Source organism: Sebastes umbrosus, chromosome 21, assembly GCF_015220745.1.
Source record: "Sebastes umbrosus isolate fSebUmb1 chromosome 21, fSebUmb1.pri, whole genome shotgun sequence".
NCBI classification, from domain to species: Eukaryota; Metazoa; Chordata; class Actinopteri; order Perciformes; family Sebastidae; genus Sebastes; species Sebastes umbrosus.
In genome coordinates this window covers 12,187,500-12,210,080 of record NC_051289.1, presented here as the reverse complement: position 1 = coordinate 12,210,080, position 22,581 = coordinate 12,187,500, and the positions used below count along the sequence as shown (strand labels likewise).

General features: G+C 42.2%; 1 protein-coding gene across 7 annotated transcripts in view; it reads right to left on the bottom strand.

The window, feature by feature from the left end:
* The window catches only part of sulf1 (sulfatase 1), a 96,638-nt gene that overhangs the window by 39,209 nt on the left and 34,848 nt on the right, over nt 1-22,581 (bottom strand). For 4 of the 7 annotated variants that reach the window (XM_037756927.1, XM_037756928.1, XM_037756921.1 and 1 more), the window contains exons 3-4: nt 13,131-13,217; nt 727-1,087 (exon numbers count right to left, since the gene is read on the bottom strand). The gene's annotated coding sequence lies outside the window, so the exon portion shown is untranslated. Of the gene's footprint in view, nt 1-726; nt 1,215-13,130; nt 13,218-22,581 lie in introns of all 7 variants that reach the window. The other 3 variants (XM_037756922.1, XM_037756923.1, XM_037756924.1) reach the window with 3 other exon arrangements.

The following is a 22,581-nucleotide window of genomic DNA, read 5'->3' as shown; positions in this document are numbered from 1 at the left end:
GAAGTGAGGTGTACATTGTGAGTCTCTGCCGCTCTGCTCGCTCTGACAGTTTGTCCGGAAAGCGCTCTTCAGCAGCTCATCCATTTAGCGTATACTGACATGTTCTGCCAGAAGTGCACTCTGAATAAGATTTATGAAAAAACTTATCTGGGCTGAAGTGAAGGAATGCTAAATGCCACTCTGAGTTAGGGAATGTAGAAAAATAGTGTTTTAATTTGCTATTATCAGGACTGACAGAGTTAAGAAGGAAGCAATTCATCGTCACTCAAGATTTTAGGATAAAAAAGTCAGGATATACAAACAGAATAAAATACAAACTGTCCACATTATAACTCACAGGATGCCCTCACTGACACGGTTCATTATGCAGCATACTTTTTAAGTGAGAGCAAGCTTTTTCAAATCTACAGTAGGTTCCCTTCGCAGTCAAACACCCTGCATTCACAAAACTAGAAATTAACAGATGGGTGCTCATGCATTGGGGGAAAAAATGACATTAATGGAATGTGCTGCCTTCTAATCCCTTGAGACGGAGGAATTTGCGACGGAGGGAATTCCTGTCATTCAGGGGGAAAACTATGAAGTCCAGCACACACAGAGCTGCTGTACAGGCAACACTGCACTTGTAGACTCCCTCTCCTGACTGTATGCTGCATCAGAAATGCACTGCCAACAGACACTGCAAAAGCAGTGGAAAATTGCAAAAGTGAGAAAGTTGTAAATTACCTGAAAGGCAGGAGAGCAGAGTGCCAGCCAAGTGAGAGGCAAGGCTAGGATTCCTCTCTTGAGTTTCCTTCTTGCGTTTCTTCGCCGGGTCTCCCCTCGCTCATAGAGGGGTTTGTGTCTTGGTGCCGAGGTTTTGGGGTTGAAGACTAGGGGGGACCACACAGCTCCTGGAAGACAACCTCTCTCCTCTAATCCTCTCTCCGATGTGATGACACTCTCTAACCTCGACCATCTGTTGAAACACGTCCTGGAGCAGTCAGCACCGCGTTGTGTCAGGAACCCCACTCCCCTGCCCAATCACAGACCGGCTGCTGGGTGGCTCCTCGCTGCCAGGAGGCAGGGACAAGGACACAGCTCAGCGCTGAGGGAGACACACACACACACACACACACACACACACACACACACACACACACACACACACATGCAGTCACAAGCACACAGACACTCTACGAGATGGAAGCAAGAAAACCCCCAGTCATCGTAACCTGAGAGGCAGAGTAGGAGGAAGGGACAGGGAGAGTGAGAGGAGTGGAAAGAGAAGGAATGGGAGGGGAGAGAGCGCAAGAGTAGAGAGAGAGAGAGAGAGAGAGAGAGAGAGAGAGTATGTTTAAGTGGCAAAAGCAGGGATTGATAAGAGTATATGGAGATAAACTATTGTTATGCTTTATATTACCTTTCTGGTAATGTTACTCAACAGTTCTCACACAAAATCCATGCACACACATAAACTACTTTCCCCTCTGTCCCTTTCCTGACACCTTTCCTCCCATTCTTCTCCCCTGCAGCCACAAAGTATGTGGTCTAAAGAATCAAACTAAAAAAAGCAATAAAATCCTGTAATGGCCCCGTGGTGGGAATGCTGTTGGCACTAAACTGTTACATCTCCAGGCACAGAAGCACAGGCAGCAGCCCTCGCACCTCAGTGTGATAAATCCTTACAGTCCCTCAGCTGCATTCCTGCCCTTCACCACCTATTGCCTTAAGTTAAAAAGGAGGGCAGAGGGGAAGACACTAAAATTACAAAGCTGAGGAAAGAGTAGGATAGTATGAGAAAGGGAAGGAAAAGAAGTAAAGATAAGAGAGGGGGTTTGGTTTACGGCTAGATGGCAGCAAACTGATAAAGCAATTTACTGTCAACCTTTCAACAGTAACACCATTACTGGGGCATTTCCTAAATGAATCAACTAATTTTCAACCCATTCATGCAAAACACAGGGAACATTAGGTGAGAAAGGCTGTCACATTAATCATTTGGCGGACCCACTGTCCTACTCACTGATCCATTAAAAAAGGATTACACGACCCTGATGATATTCAGGAGCGACTTCAAAGGCGAAACCCTAATGAGTTAATACCCGTTTGATATCCGACAGCATCACAATGAGTTAATCAGAGGTGTGAAACACCAAAGAAAGGCTTCTAAGTGGCTCATTTACATTCTATAAGCAGCAGCAACACCATGGCCTCTGTTTCAAGTGGTCCTTTGATAAATACTATTAAGTTCAAACAGCCCAACTAACAGCCATTAATGAAGACTTTGATCGTCTCTGTCAAACTGACCCTTAATCAATGGTAGGTTTAATTGTCCAAAATACAACATATTACAGACAATTAAAAACTTTTTAAAATGGGTTCACTTCTTTTCATATAGAGCCATCTTTAACACCGTTTGTTGCATCTTAAAATTACTTGTATGTTGCATGACCGGACTTAGTGGGACAACTAAGCTGAAATGTTCGTAACAATTGTGCATTTTGCAATGAAGACAGCACATTTGGCACAGATGTAGGTTTATATATTATGAAAAGATATAGATATCAGGGCACTGCTAATTTGGCCCCTTTTCAAATGGCCGCCAAACAGGCGCTAAATATTCCTAAATGTTGCAGAAAACTGGAGTTTTGATGATTTCCAAGGTGTGTTCAAGCTGATTAGATCAGATGTCAGAAGATCACAGACATTTTTTCCCTGTTTATTTTATAAGGGTGCTTTTTAAAAGCTCATTAAAAGTTGAGAAGAATGTAAAAAACAAATAAAGGTAAAAGGAGCATGGTAACTTCAGGGTCAAACTTCTCCCCCTTGCCGAAATGATAGTGATATGACAGTTCAGTATCGCTTTAACTGTGATGAGAGGTTAGTGGCGACCCATGTATCCAGCCACATCTCTGTCAATTTTACTGCTAATGAAAAGATGAATGCACCGATGGAAAGCTGAAGATCTTGCCGTTCTAAAAGTGTATTGGTTGTCATTCTATCATGAAGGTAAGGGGGTGACGTTTGACCCTGAAGTGATCATGCTCCTTTTAATTGGTTTTCACATTTTTCTACATCTCTTCATAACATATTAACCTACATCTGTGCCAAATATGTTGCTTTTATCGCAAAATGCACAATCGTTATGCTTAATTGCCCCGCAAACTGGTAAAGTTTCATACATGGTATGCTGTAATATTGCTCAGATCTCCCATGTGTGTCAGCTTTCCATTTTGATTTAATTGCACCACACACAAACAGCAGAGAGATACTGACACTTCTCAGTGCAGTTATATCCCCTCAGGTTTACATATGAGGATATTGGATTAAATTAAACAAAGCCCTATTTTCACCAGGGACTTTGAAACTTTTCCCCAGCTCGGACTGATGTTTGAAACAGGGGCAGCGGTGAGGGAGAGAAAAGGGCCTTCAGGGGAAAGAGCTCAAATTAGATTAACTAAATTCACAAAGACTGTCCCCAGCCCCTCCTGCATGGCTACACACATCCCAACCCACACCTCCAACCCCAGCCCCCCATTCTCACGGCCGAGAGGTTTCCAAAGGGCCTTCAGGCAGGCCAGGGGCGACCAAATCCCTGTGCTCTTTACTGGATTAAAGATGGCCGCACCACTGGGGGAGAGGGGCTGTTTTCTCATAAGCTGAGCACATCTGTAAACATCATAAATCCATGCAGACAGAAAAGGTTATCAGGCTGAGCTTCTGTGAGGAAAACATCTGCAGCCTTATACAACAAGGGCCCACCTAGAAACCAAACGTTTAGGAGATAGAAACGGGTCGTCCACCTCGCGCCAACACACATCATCCACTTTGCATGACCACTCTTTTAATCTCCATTTTCCATTTTCACTTCCGCTGATGGACACAAGAGCAACAAAAGCATGGGTAGAGGGAGGTCTATAAAATGGCCTCATCTTATGAATGACTGAATGACCTGCAGGGGGGCCAGAGGTTCTCTGGTAACCCCCATTCACTCTCCTTCTCCCCATCCTTACTCCACAAAGAATTCACCAAGCCCATCGTGGTGGTTATCTAACACAGAAATAGCTTTAAGGTGACCTGTTTTCTCTTATTTTAGACTTCTCTGATTGGGTCCCCCATAATGTCGTTGTCTCTTGTCCAAGCTTTACTCTTAATCTGGATCCAAGCCTCCTCACATCTCAAACTCACTTCCCCCCTTTTCATTCCAACTTTCCAAGCATCAGTCGGGCCTGCAGGTGCAGGCAGAGGCCAGTGTTGGGGGGCTACTCGGTTCACTAGCCCCATTCTCTATGCCTGAATGATATACGTAGGGGTGTCATAGCTGTGATCCTGCCTCTGTGCCAGTATAGAGCACTGGGGCTGTAGCTGGGGGATGCAGCCATGATGTGGAGGAGGGCAAACTTAGGGGTGACATTGTGTTGCGCTACACAGCATTTTAAATGCCAAGCACATGGCTACTGCCGTGCTAACCTCCCTCTCTAATGCAGACTTGTGTCAGATGACAGGTGGGTATCACAGTATTGAACGTGTCAGCTGCTTAAGATCCGTTTGAGTCAGGAAGACACCGAAGAAACTACATCAACTACCAACTAATGAAGTGCCAACTCTGGAGCAGGGCTTATTGCCAGTGCCACATTAGAGAAGAGTAGGGCTGTCCTCGACCAAAGAAATTATTATTCGACTAACACACGTACGATTTTGTTGACTAATCGATTAGTTGATTTAAATGACGGTAAAACAGAGTTTCTCCACAAAGAAACACACAAAAGCATCATTTTAAATCTTAAAAAAAAAGTTTTAAAAAGTTTACCAGAGATGTGCTCATACGTTTCTTAGGAATAAGTCAATCAGCGTGAAAAAAGCATAAAAAACTACTAATCAACTAAAGAAATCGTTGACTAAGACCAAAACAACCGCTTAGTTGACTAATTGACTAATGCTGGGCACACACTACATGAGAATCAAGCCGGTTTTGGGTCCGATTCCCCCTCCCAACAATGGTCAGTGTTATGGCTGTATGTGTTTTCTGTGCTGCTGTCTCTTTTCCCTCTCTAGTAGCTCTGCCCAGGTGTGCTGCACTGCTCAACGAGGTGCCCAGGTGTGCTGCACTGCTCAACGAGGTGCCCAGGTGTGCTGCATTTGCTCAGGGAAGGAGGTGTTTAAAAGCTCCAGTGCCAGCAGCAGAAGAGGGAGGCTTCTGGTGTGGGGACTGCTGGTTCTGCTGCCTCTTAGTTTATGACTTTTTATATGTCTTTGTTAATAAATCTTATGGATTTTGAGAGTTTTAAAGGTGTCTTTTGTGGTTGGTTTGGGTCAGTGTTTAAGTGTTGTTCGCCCCAATAGGGCTGCCCAAGGGTGGGGCGTAACAGTCAGCAAAGCCAAGATTTTTTGATTCTTCCAAAGATTATCTTTCCGGATATTCCTGTGGTTTGAGGTATGTTAAGAGTGTTTTTTACATCCCCTGATCGGCTCTGAAGTCCATCCTGTCCGCACCGATTTCAAATCGTAATTATTAAACATGTTCAATATTTACGATCAGATATCCTGTTGTGTGTGGGGAACCCCGAGGACAGCCGATGACGCAGTGACGTGGCAAAGAACGATAAAAAGTAGTGCAAAAACTAACGTTGCTAATTCTTCCTGCCCGTCGTCCGCCGTGTTTGTTTACATTTGATCGCGAGATATTTTGCAAGATTTCGTTTTTTTTTTTCGTTTTTTTTTTAGTCGGGACTCTCCTGTTGTTCATGAATGCAATCTGTTAGTGTGTGGTGTGTTGTTTTGGCCAAATCGTTGCTCTCCACACACTATAAGAACAAAACTGTTAAATTTAACATAACATGTTGTTTTGTGTGGAGTCTCTCAAAATCCCTTAAGAGGGGTCAGCCCTAGAGAAACAAAACTTTTCCCCCGGCTAAGCCCAGGTGTGATTGAGTTTGTAAAGGGTACTCCATGGTGTTGTTCTTCCTAGGTACTACATTTGCTTTGGTCCTGCTGGCTCCCAGGACCCCTTACACTTCAGGGGGGTAAATCAGTGTCATCTCAAGTTCATGCCAGAGAGGCACAGCTGAGAGCTGGGGATGACTGGGTTACAGCAGGAAAGCAGGAGAGGACACGCACAGTTGGTCATGAATGTACGGGGCTATGAGGAGAAATGAAAGGCAGGAGACGGGGAGGACAGAAGGGAGACAGGAATACAGTAGGGACAGAAGGGCGGCAAGGGTGAAGGAAAAAAAATAGAGAGAGAAAGTGGGGAATGGAGGAGGTGGAGGAAGAGGAGGAGGAGGAGGGGCTTCTGTGGTTCAGTGACAGCTGAACACGCAGCACATGCATGTGGAGGAAGCTCTCCTCACGCCACCCTCCTGCTGTGCCATGCATGTGCCCTTGTGCTACTCGTGTGTGGTTCAACACGCATGAAAACCACACATCCATGCAGACATGCATGGCAGCATCTGTCACAATAACCTGAGTTAAGCCAATTGGCAAATCCCTTCAGTCACTTTAAAAAAAATGATCTTGTAACCAGAGTAAATTAGGGCTGTAAGAATATATCGATACACATGAGTATTGCGATATTATGTGCTGTGATACTGTATCGAATCTCCAAAACACTATCGATTTTAAGTTAACCTCTTAAAACCTCCGATGGCCCGGCTGCTATTCAATATTTCAAATTAATCTATTGGTACCAACCATGTCATATTATTTTCGGGAAATAGGCTAAATAACGCTCCAAAAAGTTAAACTAAATTTTGGCGAGGAAAAGCTGGCATGGTCATTTTCAAAGGGGTCCCTTGACCTCTGACCTCAAGATATCTGAATGAAAATAGGCTCTATGGATACCCATGAGTCTCCCCTTTACAGACATGCAGGGCAAAAACAATGTCGTTTTTTGCATGTAGTACAAATATGTTATTTTGGCATATACTAAAATGGTGTATTTCTGGTGTGTTCTTTATACTATGACTTTTTTTTTCCTAAAATAAGATTTAAAAAAACTGCAATATATCGCCTTACTTGCAGTATCGCAATATTTCGCAATATATTTAATCGTTACCCCTGTATCATGATACATATCTTATTGCCAGATCCATGCCAATACACAGCTCTAGAGTAAACCAATAGTTTCCATGTCAACCCCTTTGCTGAGTTAGCATTAAGGCCCTGTGTCATATATTTGGATTCACTTTTTGTACTCTTGATTGAGCTACCAAAAAATGATACAGTATGTGTTTTGGTAACATAGGGTAACTGCTGGTTTGGAGTTTAGTTACTACTTTGTAAGCAGCTTAATTGAGCTGTTACCCTTATCTTGGTGTTAACATTGATAGAGTTATCTGTGTGGATGTAAACATGTTTTGAGTGTATGGAGCATTCAATTTCCAGGTAATACACCAAACACTGAATAACAGTATATCCCTAAGCTTTTTTTTTTTTTTTTTTTTTTTACTTAAAAGGTTGCCAGTCGTTGCTAGAATAAACATCAAGGCTGACACCTATTCTTCAAAAGCCACTGTCAAGCAGCTTAACAGGTAGTGCTGCAGACAAAGACAATACACTAACACATAATGAAGTCATTAACAGTAACCTGAGATCAATTGTTAGGTAATGATGATAGGATTTAGAAGTCTGTTAATAATGACATCCACCAGCATACTTCAGTCAGATGCCAGATGTGCTATCACCTCTCTGACAGATGTTTACATGATGGTCAACCATAGCCAACAACCAGTGTAAAGAGTGTAAAAGCCAGTTCCGCTTACAATGGAAGATAATATTGTATTTTGATAACATAATCTAATCTTAGGGGCCTTTAGTTTCACTCTAAATATCATTAGTTCAGAGCAGTTAGGATATTTATCTTTTCCCAATCACGTAGTGACTACCCTCCATTGAAAGCAATTGTTTCCATGAGCCACACTGCCTTTACCTCACAATCACACATGTTGTTCTTCCAGTTTCCCCAAACTGCAGCTGACTTAATCCTCTTGCTGATCATTTTTGATCTGAAGAGAATTACAAGTTTGATTTCCATACAAAATATCAAATGCCAGGTTGTGACATTGGTAATGATAAACAGGTGCAAATACTTACAAACTTCCACATATCTAGTTCAAGAGGAATGTAGCCTATATTGGATAATTCTTGGCATGAAAAAAGGTAAGTGCATCCAGATTTCCAAATAACAACAACTGTCAGCACAGACTGACTTACTAGCTGCCAGCGGCACTTAAGAACACACAGACACCCTTATTGATCAAGCCTTTACACATTGTGTGGCAAATGGGGGGCCCATATCTTTCGAATCCATGGGCAGATTCATCAAAAGTCCATCTTACAAATATTCCAATACTGTGTTGCCTTGAATACAGCAACGACAGACCTCTTACTCATTTGCTTTCCAAAAATTACAGCAGGTTTTATATTCTGAGTAATGATAAAGTCCAATGATAGTACACAGAAATCCTGGAGAAATCTGATGGACCACCCAGGGAGCCTTCTTCAAGCAGGATTAGGACGTTCCAAGAACTTCTACAGAAGTTGGGAAAAGATAGCGAGAGAAACCAGCCCTATCGCTCCCCTGATCTGGTGAATCACAGGATGACGGAAATGATTTGGGATAGCCTTAAGGTTCAGTAAATGGGTAAATGGCTGGGAACCAGTGCTGTAAGCCATGGAGATATGAGACAGATACAGCGGGGAGAGATACTGATCGCTCTCCCTGGGTCCAAGTAAGAAGATGAAACACATTCTGTCAGCTAAGACAAAGGTGGTCATGTAGCAACCAGGTTCCACAAGCAAAGCCTCAGGGACCGCAAGACTGCAATACAAGTGAATTCCACTTTTGAATTTACAGAACGTGTTGCTGCCCTTTGTCAGTCTTGTCAAACGAAAGCAGTACGAGAAGTGGGCACAACATTAGTTAAAGGGGGTGGGAAGATTAGGAAGACAATCTGCAACACCTCACATACTGGAACAGCAGAAGTGGCACAACCATAGAATTAGAATAGGAGTAGAACGGACATTCCCATTCAAATCAATGTAGCAGGATGGTCAGACCGGCGGCTATTTTTATGTGTACCGTTGCCAAAGCGACTGTTGTAGCGGGCTGACTTACATATGAACCGACTTGCGGCAAGTCGCGGACTTACTGAGGCAAGGTTTTGCAGCAACGACAAAGTTTTTTCGGTGTGTCCGGCACTGTTGGCTCTAGTCTACCCGTGAAAGAGTTTTTTCGGCCGATTCAGCATGTTGAATCGGCGGCAGACCTGGCAGAGCTTCTCGGTGAGAAAAATCGCTCTTATTGGCGGTTCAGTTTCAACGAATCACTGCACAAGAAGAGAAATGGAAGTGAGGAAAGCAAGAAAATGAGTAAAGTCAAGAAGAAAAACACCTTAGGCTAATTTTTCATCTTCATCTCTCATATCTGGAATTAGCAAGCTAGCTAGTGGATAGTTGGCTGGTTAGCTATTGGGCTGGTTCCGCCATGCTTTGGTGCTTCACTGATAATGGAAAATGAGCCAAAAGCGGGCTGGTGGCAAGCGACAGTGCCGGGTCCCTCCGCCTGGGGACAATCTACCTAGCTAACTAGCCAGTGTGGTGGCAGTTTCTGTTAAAACAAGACACAAACCAACATAACAACTTGTCTTTCAGTGAATTTAATAAAAAGGCATACATTAATAACTAAAACATCTGCAGATGGACTGCAGATGGACTCACGAGCACAGCCACCTGTTGTGGACTGTGGCAAGTGAGCCCCGAATACAAAGAGTAGTCAGTATTTATACATTTAAAGCATAACACGAAGATAAGTGCAAAGAAGAAAAGAAGAGAAGGATAGAAAGTATATCAATGCGTCAGCACACAGCAGACAACAGAGCATCACAAGACATAACAAGTATTTCAGCAATCTGTTGTTTGCAGTTACAGAGACCTAAAATGTCAGGTCACTGTCCTATGGTGACGAAGTTGAACATGTGAGGCCCTGAGATTATCTAAAGGTACAGTGTTAAACTGCAGATATGAAAATTGCCATTACACCAGCCAGCTGTCTCCGGGAGCTGCGTCTGTTCTCTTACCGGCGAGCTGTGACCAAACACTTTACTCCCCAACTGACGTATGTTCTGTTGTCACCTGAACAACTATCAACAATCGCCATTTTCTTTTGTACTGGTCAAATTACCACAGCAAACAGTTCAATGACCCTTCTACTCCCATTTTATTTCTATGGGCACAACAACGGGTTGTTCCTGAATAGACAAGTAATAAGACATCTTGATGGACACACAAGATTGCAAAAATATATAACAGTGGTTTTCCGCTTATACCAAAATAGGACCCACAGTGTGGGTCGGGTAACCCTCACTCAGGAAGAAATCTTCAACAATTGAAAATCTATTAAGCTTTTGAATTCTAGGCAATTTCACCCCAATTCTGATTCTCTATTTCTGGGCTTACAACAGTCACCACACATACCAGGCGGTCATGCCCTACTTTTGCTTCTTCTTCTTGGACAAACATCATAATTTGGTATGCGATTGGTGCTGGACTTTGTACACAAACTTTGTCTGTTTAAGGAGTTAATCTTGCTGAGCATGAAATATGATTAAGCCCCACCTGAATATGAACCCTTTTGCTGGAACTGTCAATAAACCACGGATATATTTCAATCTCAACAAAGAATGCGATTTTGCCTCCAAAAATATATTTATTAGAGATTAAGGACAAAAAGGAATTAGTATAGCATATCATTGACCCCACTAGCGCAGTTCCTCTGTACCCACAGATCTCCACACCACCAAACAATAATGCTTTCAACAAATAATCATTTCCCTTCATACCCTCTGACTCCAGACTCCACTCAGTCTCTAGAGTAGCAGGAAAATCTGCTCCAAAAGCATTTGTTTACACTGATATTCTCTGTGAAAAACAGGCCAACTCTTTGTTAACTTCTGAAAAAAAATACCCCCAAAAGACACTGAGAGAAGGCAGTAATTGTTGTCATAAAGCCAGTGTCCAGCTCCTTCCTGTCTCAGAGCTTTTGGGAGTCTCATTCTCACCGAGTGGTGCTCCGTTTCCGGAAGCCTGACTTGCTAATCCTCTCAGGCGAGAAGGTGAAAGGCAGGAACAAGGAGAAAGGGGGAAAGCTGTACGTGGGAAGGAAGGCCTATGTATGCTACGACGTTCAAAATGCCTGGTTGAAAATAATCCCATAAAGCATGCCGCCAGTGGCCTGTTGAGAGAGAGAATTAGGATTTGCGTAGGGCAGATAGGCCGTTCAATTATCCCCTTAGAGGCCTTAACTGGCCCCGGGCCACGATAAGGACAGAAATTTAATTTGTCAGCAGAATGTGGCAAGAACAAGGGAGATCGGGTTAGAGCATGTTGACATATAGTAGCTTAATAATACATCACTATAACGGCTCCTGTGAATGATCAGTGCTGCTCTTAACAGCCACAATACCACCATCAAAATACATAATAATGAGGCCCAAGAACTACACTGGCAAGCTAATAGACATCCACTGCAGCACTGGTGTCCACATGGAAAACTTGGGTACACGCACAAAGTCTAATTAGAATACAAACTATGTTTTCTGTGCCCAGTAAGATTAAAACACAGGGATGTGGCTGCGGCTTTTAACAGGGTGTTTGTTGGGTTCCTGGGCGAGGGGAAGCACTGCGGCTCCGTGTGATTTGTGATTCGCACGCGGGTGGGAAGGGAGGCCTTTTAATCTGTGCCCTGGACGCCGCTTCCTCTCTCTGGGAGAAAATCAGTAACATGAACGGCTCACCACTACACAACTGCACAACCGCTGGGATGTTTATGACCCGCTGAAGGGCCACACAGCGTAAGAGATCATTTGTATGAGAATAGGTACAAGAGCAGGACCCTCCCCTTCTCTAAGCTCCCTCATTCAGCCTCTTTTTATACACTCGGGCCCTCTTGTCGTCCACTCTGCTCTTCACCCATTTCAACTCGCTCTGCCTTCTTTCCTTCATTTAAGATTTCACCATTTCCATGCCACCATTCTCAGGTCTCTGGTCAGTTATTAAAGAACGCCTAGAAAGAGACAGACGGACAGCTTTCAGGAGAGAAGACCACAGCAGCCAGGTCTCCAACAGGTGCAAATTCCAGTGATGCCTGTGTGCGTTTGGACATTATTGTGTCTCTATAAACATGAGCCAAGTGGCACGCTGAAGGTGATGGCCAGCAGAGATGTCTGACAGCTAGACCTGCCCCATATCAGGTTGAATTTTCACATTGTGTTACTATGTGTGCGTGAGTGGGACAGAAAGGGAAAAGAGAGCAAATCATTTTTTCAATTAATGTAAATGCTTCAACAGGATTGCCTTGATTTGAAAACTGTTACATAATCAAGTGAGTATAACCAAAACCATTGTGAATATTGAATTATATTTATTATAATTGCTATGGCTTGATAGTATTAAACTGTGACACACTCCCAGGTTCCCATTTCATGCTCATCCTGCAGACTGTGGAGTCTGGAAACATGTACCGGACAGCCCATCCCAGAGGAGAATTCAGAGTCGGGGGGCTGTGTGGGTGGGTGAGCACTCATTTGAAGAAAACTCCCAATAATCCAATTAAGCACATAATTTCCTTTAGTACACAGGAATTGAATCAACTGTCGGAAAGCAGCCGAGTCAGAAAAAGTGAAAAGCGAAAAGAGTGGACAGAGAAAGGGTAAGAAAAGGCCTTTCTGTGTACTGTTCAGCTGCTGCAGTGAACAAAATGCAAACAAAGCTTTAGAGAAAGAGGCTTTAGATCTCGGCAAACATGGCGGGGCCTCCCGTGCTCCACTTTGTAACTGTCCTGCTTGGCTGCCGATCAGCTCTCTTGTCCTGGACCAGTGTTTAGGAGAGATCCCTTGACCAGGAGCCAAGCTGCCTTTCACAGTGTGCGAGTGTGTGTATGTGCACGCGTGCTTGAATATGCATGAGAAAAGATGGGGCTCCTCTACTGTTCTGGGTGCTGCTCTATAACTGGCCTCGGGTTCACAAAGAAAGATAATGAAAAGAGGGAGAGAAATAAGAGGGAACATATGGATGTGGGGGTACATTAGCTACATTATGTGAAAGAGGGATATCTTGCATATAGTTGAAGAAATACATAATACAAATCCTACCTGAAATCCTGCATTTCATCTCTGTTTAAGTAGATTTCCTCCCCTCCGAGATGACACTCATATGAAGTCGTTTCAGTGGATACACTCCTGCAAAGAGAGGGACATTAGAGGGGAGGAAAAACAGTACAGGAATTCAGAATATCCTCCTAGTAGGCGCTTATCTTCCCTCTTGGGGCATGGAATCTCAGCCACAATGACGAGGCCAAAAAGGAGAAAATGGGCATCATCTTGTGAATGTTTTCCTGCGTATGTTGAGCTAATTTACTTAAATGCACATCTCTATGAGCAACAGTTTTCAATCTGATTTTAAATGGGTATCATTAACATTTCGGAGATGCAAAAAAGTTGTGGTTTTCACACATAACTTCAGTTGAGGAGGTGAAGATAGAAAGAAGGTTAATATATCCCTGTGTTTTCTCTTCTCTCTGTCCATCTGATAACACTGCTGTGCGCTCGCTGAATTATTGCGGGCAAAACTGGCACAATCTAAGACTACAGGCACAGATCTAATATATAGAAGTATATGTGAAATTTTATTGTGACACAACAAAAAAGATACAATATATTGCCTTGCTTACAGTATCACAATATATTGAAGCGTTATCCCTGTATCATGATACGTATCGTATCGATCTGTGAGCTACTTTCATTTGATAATATTGAATATTACAGTGAATTAAATATCTCCCAGATAGGAAGACAGGAAGGAGGGAATGAACAAAAGAAAGATAGGAGAGTAGCAAAGACGGTATTAAAAAGAAAAGAGAAAGTGCCTCAACTTGTGTAGCCCAGGATTAAACTGTGAAAAGGGGGGTGCTCCGCATTTCTTTTTCAAGCTTTCATATCCTAAAAGAACCCCTCTTAACTCCTCATTCTTCATTTCCTGTTCCTGTCCGAGTCCAGATGGCCAGAGGATCCAGAGAACATCCGTAACGGGATGACTGAAGACTTTCATGACTGAGCTGGTGCCGAGCGGGATCAAGTAAGTGGGAGGTAGAAGGATAACAGTACATGTCCAGCAGCGTCTTTAAGCCATTAATCATCAACTGTATTTTTGCGAGAAGGAAAACGATATACAGAATATCTTATAGACGAACATTCACTGGCATTCTAACCCGCAGACATGTTGTAATAGACATGGAGATATGTTTAGAAATCTCACATTTCTAATCTAATGAACTCAACAATCCCGCCGCTGAACTCCGTGAGAGGGTTCAATTTGAATTCCTAAAAAAAAAATGGGAAAATAATGTCTCAATTTATACAGTGATGAATGTGTTTAGCTTGGTGTCAGACATGCTGAAACCGTACACGTCAGAAAGAAAGGGATAAAACATGTTGAAGGCTTTATGGAGCCCTTGCCACATATTGTTACACCACTTGAGCTGATGGTGAAATCAAAACTGTACGCTGACTGAATCAAAAACAGTCATAAATATTATGGCCTATAGCTTAGATAAACATGCTTTGGGAATGCAAAACATTAACCGCTGTCGAAGAGTTTTCTGCACTTGTCTAATTCCACCCAGGTATGTTAAGAGAATGACAGATAGGAACTGGCAGGTTTACAGTAGGCAATGAAGACAAGTATTCTTCTAATCTGATGCTTTATGATAAAAATGAGTGGGAGACCCCAACCAGCAACAAAAGACAAGCAGTAACAAAATAAGGAAACTTTCTCATATTCTACTTATATCACAGTCATAACAGTATGAGCCTATTTTTTTTAGGGGTGGGAATCACCAGAGGCCCCACGATACGATATTGTTATGATACTGAAGTCAAGATACGATCTTATTGCGATTTTAAACATTTTGCGATAACATATTGCGATTTATTACTCTATTTATTATTCTTTTACCTTTACCTCAACCACTTGTTTTATCTAATAAGATACAGTTTTCACTCTGTTCAACTCAGAGTTTTCATTCACATATCTTGAGGTCAGAGGTCAAGGGTCCCATTTGAAAATGGCCATGCCAGTTTTTCCTCACCAAAATTAAGCGTAACTTTGGAGCGCTATTTAGTGTTCTTCCCACCAAGCTAACATGACATGGTTGGTACCAATTGATTCCTTAGGTTTTTTAGTTTCATATGATACCAGTAGAGGTTAAACCTGCAGTAGGCAGAATGTTGTTGGCATCATTGGGCAAAAATTCCATAATAACCTTTCAGCATATTGTAATTCAAGTGTTCTGAGAGATAACTAGACTTCTGCACCTCCTCATGGCTCTGTTTTCAGGCTTTAAAAAAATCAAGCCCGTGACGGGAGACTTTGGCCAATCACAGGTCATTTCAAAGAGAGAGTGTTCCTATTGGCTGTTGATTCAACGGAGGCAGCTGTCAATCACTCACGAACTCCGGTCAAACAATCAAACTAGGCAGCACTGATAAAATATGAATCAATATTCTGTAACTGTAATGCTTGTAAAACTTTTTCATTTTACAGCTAAAACAGTACAATACAAGATGTTTCTGAAAACGTTTGAGGCGAGAAATAGACATTATAGATGTAATCTGTTCTGCTGGGAATAACGGTCATGGAAAGTGTGGATTAGGGAGGCGACAGCATTACACAGCTGAGGTGTTTGGCTACAGGTAAAATGGGATCATAGACGTCCAAAGAGATCAAAACTGTTTATGCCTTTTGCAAGCGGATGTATAACTCAGCCACACGTTGCAAACCTATCGATATATCAGGATAAATCATTCCGTTTCACGAAGCCGTCTGAATCCCGTTTTGGAGAAACAGTAACTCCGCTCAGCCGCAAGTATGTAGAGTCAAAAAATGTGCCTATAAAATGCGCTCTGTGCACTTTCCACATCACATCCATCGTTTGCCATATGAACCCCATGCTCTTCTTGGCATCTTCTGTAATGACATTACACAATGGTGTTCCATGTCAAACAGCAAGTTGGTCCTCTCGCATCACCGGCCAAAATAGAAATCACAAGCTCAAGTTTATATCCAAGTCAAAGAAAACGGGGCTGCTGGCACCACAAATGCAGAAATCTGGATCAGCAGGAAGTCAAGGGGCTTTCACTTCAATGTCTTTGTGCTACCACAATTAAGACTTCATAAATACATCCCAGAATATAAAACACTTAAAACTGAGCCCTTTTGCACTGCATTTTGACTGACAAGGCCACTACACTCCAAATTACTCACAGGCACACAGCAGGCAAACAGAGTGTTTGGCCGAGATGTGTGTGTGGTGCCCGTGTGCTGTACACAAGCCAAACTTTTGGAGTCAATTGTCAAGGGCATGCAAGTCCTAGCCATGAAAGCCATCTGGAATGGAGCAGAAATGCCACTATTTACAGCTATAAATAGAACAAATAAGCCCACAATCAGAGTGATAATCCCTCAACAATGTAGCGGCTTTGCGGCATTACTTAATGTTCCACGACAAGACTCCCTGATCCACCTAAGTATCACGTTGTTCCTCTCAGATAAACTGATCCTGAACACATTATGATGTGGTCAGAGCGGTGGGGAGCAAAGGCACATGACCTTTGACCTGGGCTGGAGGAGCCAGAGAGGTCTGGGATTAGTAGTTTGACACTTTAGTCATGGACTTTCACCAAATCCCCCACTCTTCACTACAAATGGAGTGAACACACCACAATCTGTTTAAGTGAAGATTGATGAGAGGGCAACAGGTCAAGTTTAAATCATTTCTCTTAATCTGGCTAGATGATTTTAACAGGTGGCTTTCAATAATCTGTAACTGGTATAATGCATAGAGAAAATGCTCCCTTGAATGTGTTTTACAGGACGCTCAACGTGAATCCGTTAGTCTTTAGGTCTCCAGATGTCTGTTAGGTCACAATAAAAGAGGGGGTTGAATGCCTAACCTGGCATCGCTACCGTCTCCAACATCTAGTCTGTATACACAAATGCATGGCAGCAGTCCCCTCTTTTAAACTGGTGCTTGTGAAGCTGATTCACATTACCCAATAGCTTTTCCCCCTGTGGCATTGTGTTTGCTCCCTCTTGCTTGACATGGGGGAAATATATTAAAATGTATGAGCCTTTATCCTACCCGTTCAAACAGAGCCAAGTTGGGTTTGCCCAGACCACAATACAAAACACAGGAACACGTGCACATGCATGCGCGTGCACACACACATTCATAGAAAAAGGAGATTCAACCCCTGCCATTGTTTATTAGTAGGAGGGCCAAATCTCCATGTTGGCAGTGTGTCTAAGATGAAAAAGTGTACAGGGAGCCAAAAATGGCCATTACGTTATTACATTTTTAGCAGCAGGATAGAAACCAAGTCTCCCATCCGCAGAGACAACTGTGCCAAAACCAAAGAACTTGTCATAAAGGTAACAGTCACAATCTGCTTTATGCTCTCTCCCTTTTTTCTTCAAGAGTCATTTTTATTACAAAACCATCTCTTATTTTATCTCTTGTGTCAGAGCTTCTACATTTGGGCATTATAACGCTGCTTGAATTGTTTTTAAAGGATCTCTTAATAAAAAACACCACATCACCCTGAGTTGCCCTCCTCCTAACACGCAGTGAGGCCAAACAGGTCTGCAAAAACTTGGGTTGGGAAGAAAAATTTGCTATCTGCTAACACGTTTAACTCCCCCAGGGAGGCAAACATGCTCAGACTTAATGCAAAACATATTGGAAGTATTAAAGCCCCACATCCTCGTAATGTTAGCAACAGAACAACACAGCAAATCCTCACAGTGTTCCCCTAATCCCCTCCAAAATGGGCCTCATCAATGGAAAAAGGAGATCAGGCAGTTTCCTTTTAATAAGGAGATGGTATGAGAGAGTTCTAGCCTAATGTTTGCAAATGTGGTGCAGAGACTATCAGGAACGCATTTCTTTTGTCCGACATCAGCATCAGCTCTGGGCTCAGTCTTAAACACATACCAATCATTATTGGCAAGTTGGTTCTGGCCATCCATTGGATAGGAGGAGGTTATCAGATATCAGCCCTCAGTGTCGTGTGAACCGAACCCTAAGGCAGTCCTTCTCTTAAAAAAATGAAAGGTCTTGCTATAGACTTGTCTATTGCATATCATAGATCCCACTGAAAGACGGATTGCTTATAAGACTATGATAAAGGCAAATAGCCTAATCAAGTTGTTGGCGTTTTGTCATGTTGACAGCAGAGGCAGACAAGTATGTAACTGTTCAAAGGGTAACTTCTGTATTTTTCAACCTAGACCCTACTTTCCCATGATTTTGTGTCCAACTAATTGGGAAAACAATTTCTGAAATCGGTCCAGTATTGAGGGAGAGCGCTGTAGACGGCAGCCGCTCATGGGCTACAATTTATGTATTCATTCCCCTAAAAGTGCTTGTTTTTGCCATGACAGGCTCTGATTGTTATTATAAGTGTCTGACATTATGGACAGAGGCTCGCTCAAGGAGAAGTCCAGTTCTGAAATCTCGCTTGTTGCCGAAAGACAACGGTGGAATAGTGGAATACATCCATGGTGGAGAGTCGAGTGTCAGCCGGGCAGAGTTTGTTGTGTTGGAGTACAGAAAGCGTAGCTTAGTGTTATATAAAAAAGGGTCCAGGTCGATAAATACCAAACATGATGGCCTACAAGAAATGATTAAGTAGAAACAGAAACAGTAAGGTTTGGACAAATCCAAAACTGAAAAATGGTTGTTGGTTGGATGGGAATTTATGAGCAAGGGATGAGAATCCTCAAGTGTTTTCATTACATAACCTGTCTCTCTGTGTATTTATGTCTTCAGCAGCACAAAAGTTTTATTTAATTGCCATTTTTGAAATATGCTAATACAACCAATCATTCGCTGGTGTTTATTCACTACACTAAATTCCAGCATAAATCTAAGAAGGAGTTTAAATATTGACCTACAATTAGGATAAAGAATATAGCAACCATCATGAACAGCTCCCCACACCAGACTGTGGGAGCACTTGTGCGTCATTTTCACTAAAGAGTTTGAGATTTTACGTATCAGATGTAACAGTTAATGGGAAACTAACTCTCTAAAGTTCCTTTCCCACATCAATCTCCCTCGCTAGCTGGTGTGTTGTGTTCCTGTATCCCTGAGAGCTGAGGGGTCTGGAGGTAAAGGGAAGCTTGGGCTAAGCTCACATTGCAAATAAATCAACCTCTACCCATATCCTCTTCTAACTCCTTTCCTTTCCACCAAGACCTCCCAGTTTCACTGGGCCCAGCAGGACCACAAGCAGCTGTATCAAAACAACACTAAATCATCTCCACTACTGGTCTAGATAAACAACCTCGCACAAGAACATTATATTACGCCAATCTATAGAACACACCAAAAATGCCTTCTTCTACAGAGCACTGCAAATGATACTGTTTTTTAAATTAACATTCATTTTACCCATATTAAATCATTTCATGTCTATTGCAGCTTGTCCATTTTTTTTTTTTTTCTTATTATCAAAGGGTGTATAGCCGTTTAGAATTAGATAAGTAAAACTAACTTTCAGGGGCTTAATATTGCACTCAGAGTTCACCAAGTTCACCTGAATTCCAGCAAAATCCAATGTATTATTCATTTATCCTAAGATCTGCTTGAAGCTGAGCCCACACTGTCACTAACTGCACAAATATCTAATTTTTGGAAAAACATAAATGCGATTTCAGAGGGAAGCAGACAAAAGGGTCTTAAATATGCGTTTTAAGGTTATATCAGGATGTCAAAATGATTCAGCAGCAAAAACAGATTAAAAAGATAAAGATAAACTGACCCTGAAAACAGTATAAAAGTGAACCGTCACATCACCTGGCAATTGAGACAGAAGACAATGAAATTAAGGAACAACACTGTTCCTGTAAATCCGGCTAGGTCTTTATTCACTGTTACAATTATTAAAAAGCAAAGCAGCATTTATATACATTCAGTATACCTTAAGTATCTTGCGTAGCATAGAAGAGCTAATGCTAGTTAATAATGTGCAAACGTACTCCGCTGATGTTCATTCCACAAGTTTTTACGTAGAAACGTAATGTTTTAGAAACATGTCGGCTTCCAACCTCTCCGGTTAATATCAAAGTTTAACGATGACTAGCTCAAAATCCACAAAACCAGCCTAAAATCAAGAAAATCGGAAAAGATTACATTAGAGTTTATGGAGCAGAGCTGGCTAGTTGTCGGACCCTGGTCGAAGCTATGATTGGCCAGTCTGCATTCGATGGGCGGGACATAGCGAAGGGTCAATTGATAAGGGAAGTCCAATAGATAGATAGTTACGAAACAATATTTTATATGCTTTGAAAATCATTTCATTGAACATACAGTAGTATGAGAGTTTGATCTCGGTCTTGTGGGATGTATGACTCAGACTTTTAAACATGTGAAAATAGTATTCACAAAACTTATGTCCCTATCTTATACCACATAAAAGGAAGACTTCTAGAGGAATGGGGAAAAAAACACCAAACAGAAATTATTTTTCACTGATGGTTAGCCTATACAAAGTAGCTGTATGTGACTTATGACACGGCAGTATATTCATGGGTCAGAGACAAAAATGCTTTGGGCCTATTTGCGGTGGGACCACACATGGTATAATTTATGATAAAGTTGAATGAATAGTTGATTCCATATTTGGAACTTGAACAGACAAACTAAAATGGTACAAAGCACCCAGAGTATGAAGGACACTTCCTCTCCTACATCATTTACAGTAAACATTTCTACAAAAATGCTCTCACAACAACACCACCAAGGAGAGAGACCTACAAGACTGACTGTATGTGTGTGTGATTGTGTGCATTGATCTCAATAAGTAAAGGTCCTATCAGCTATTTCAGAGCAGTTCATCAGAACTAATATCCCTTCAATCACACACACAGCTTTCTCTTGTGTAACAAAGTAGATTGTTTGTATGTGTGTATAAGTGCAAATGGTGGAAAAGGCCAACTACCTAACATTAGTCATTAACATAATACATATATATAATCTACAAAAATAAAGAAAATATACTTTTTCTATTTTACTTTTTTTGTTTTAAATATATTGAATATTTCAACAAATGTGTTTTTCTTGATCTGAGGTTGCACGCGGAAGCTGTTGTCGACCCTAATCCTGTAGTAAATTAAATGTTTGTTGGTTTGTGGTCAACTGGTTACCAGAACCTCCTGAAGAAGTAACCACACGCGGGCCACACAAGGGGTGCAGATCACACAACACATAAAATGATCAGTATCATCAATAATACTTTTCTACAGTTGCAGAAGACAATAACATTTTATTTTCAGTTTTAGTTCTCCTTTCATTTCCGTCCTTGTTTAGTTTATGTATGGCATCTATAATCTCAGTGGGGTCAAGCGCAAATGTGGCATTGATTGTTTGCAACTCGGAGCCTCATTGGTAAGCCCTCTTCCTCACCCAAGATCCCTTCCAATGAGAAGCAGACCTGACTAGGCATCAGTTGTGGTGTAACGGCTTTCAGTGATTTTCGTCTTAACCCCAGAGCTTGTTTTGAAACCCTCCAGGGGAGCATTGGAAAATGAAACGCAAGTGCGGTGGAAACCTTGTCCTCCTCCCCCTTGTTGCCCTGGTTAAGGGACAATTGCACTGGGAGACAGGGAGATAGATATTCCTTGGAGGAGAAGCACATCTCACTTAGCTAAATTGGCCGTGTCTCATCCCTCAATACCTACTGTTCTCATGGGGAAAATGGACTCCACCAGGTGCTATGTGGGATCTTTAGAGTCTCAAGCATTTTCTGCATTCCTGCTATAGGAGTGGAGATTGGTCAGACATGCCTGGATAGCCTTGGTCAACACCTCGCCAGCAACAAACCATGTCTCAGACTCTGGTCTGTCTTTCACACTCTCTGAGGTGTGCAGCAGTATTTTCTGATGAGTCATATGATACACCTCTGGCACAAGTCTGCTCACAAATACTGCACACAATCTCGCTCTATTAAACATCACATTTTCAAGAATTTGGACGAGGGGCAAATTGTCCAGATGGCCCTAACTCAGCAGTAGCCATATTAGCTTTCAAAATGTCCCGGCTCAGTCCTGAGTTACCGTTTACCTGGGGCGGCAGGGCACTTCCCTTTTGATTTCTGCACAGTTGCTCTGATCTGTCAAGCAGAAAAATAACCAGAGGCTACTTCAAAGGCCGGGTCTCCTCGCAGCGGCGGAGTCCAAAATGCTGCTGCCTACATGCAAGGAGCCAAAGCTAAAAGGCGTCTTTATATGAAAATTGGTTTCATTAGGATCACTGGAATCCTTTGAGGGTCAGTGGAAAAAAGAAAACACATGTTGACAAGCACAAACGTCTGCACCTTCTTATAAACATCAACCTCAATGCTTTTCACAATGCGTTTATGACAGGATTTTTTTTTTTCTTCCATTTTTATAAGACAGCACACAAAGGATAGAAAGCAGGTACTCAAAAAAAAGAGACTGTACAAGCCTTGAAAATGTTTGGGTGTTGAAGTAGCTTTCTGAACA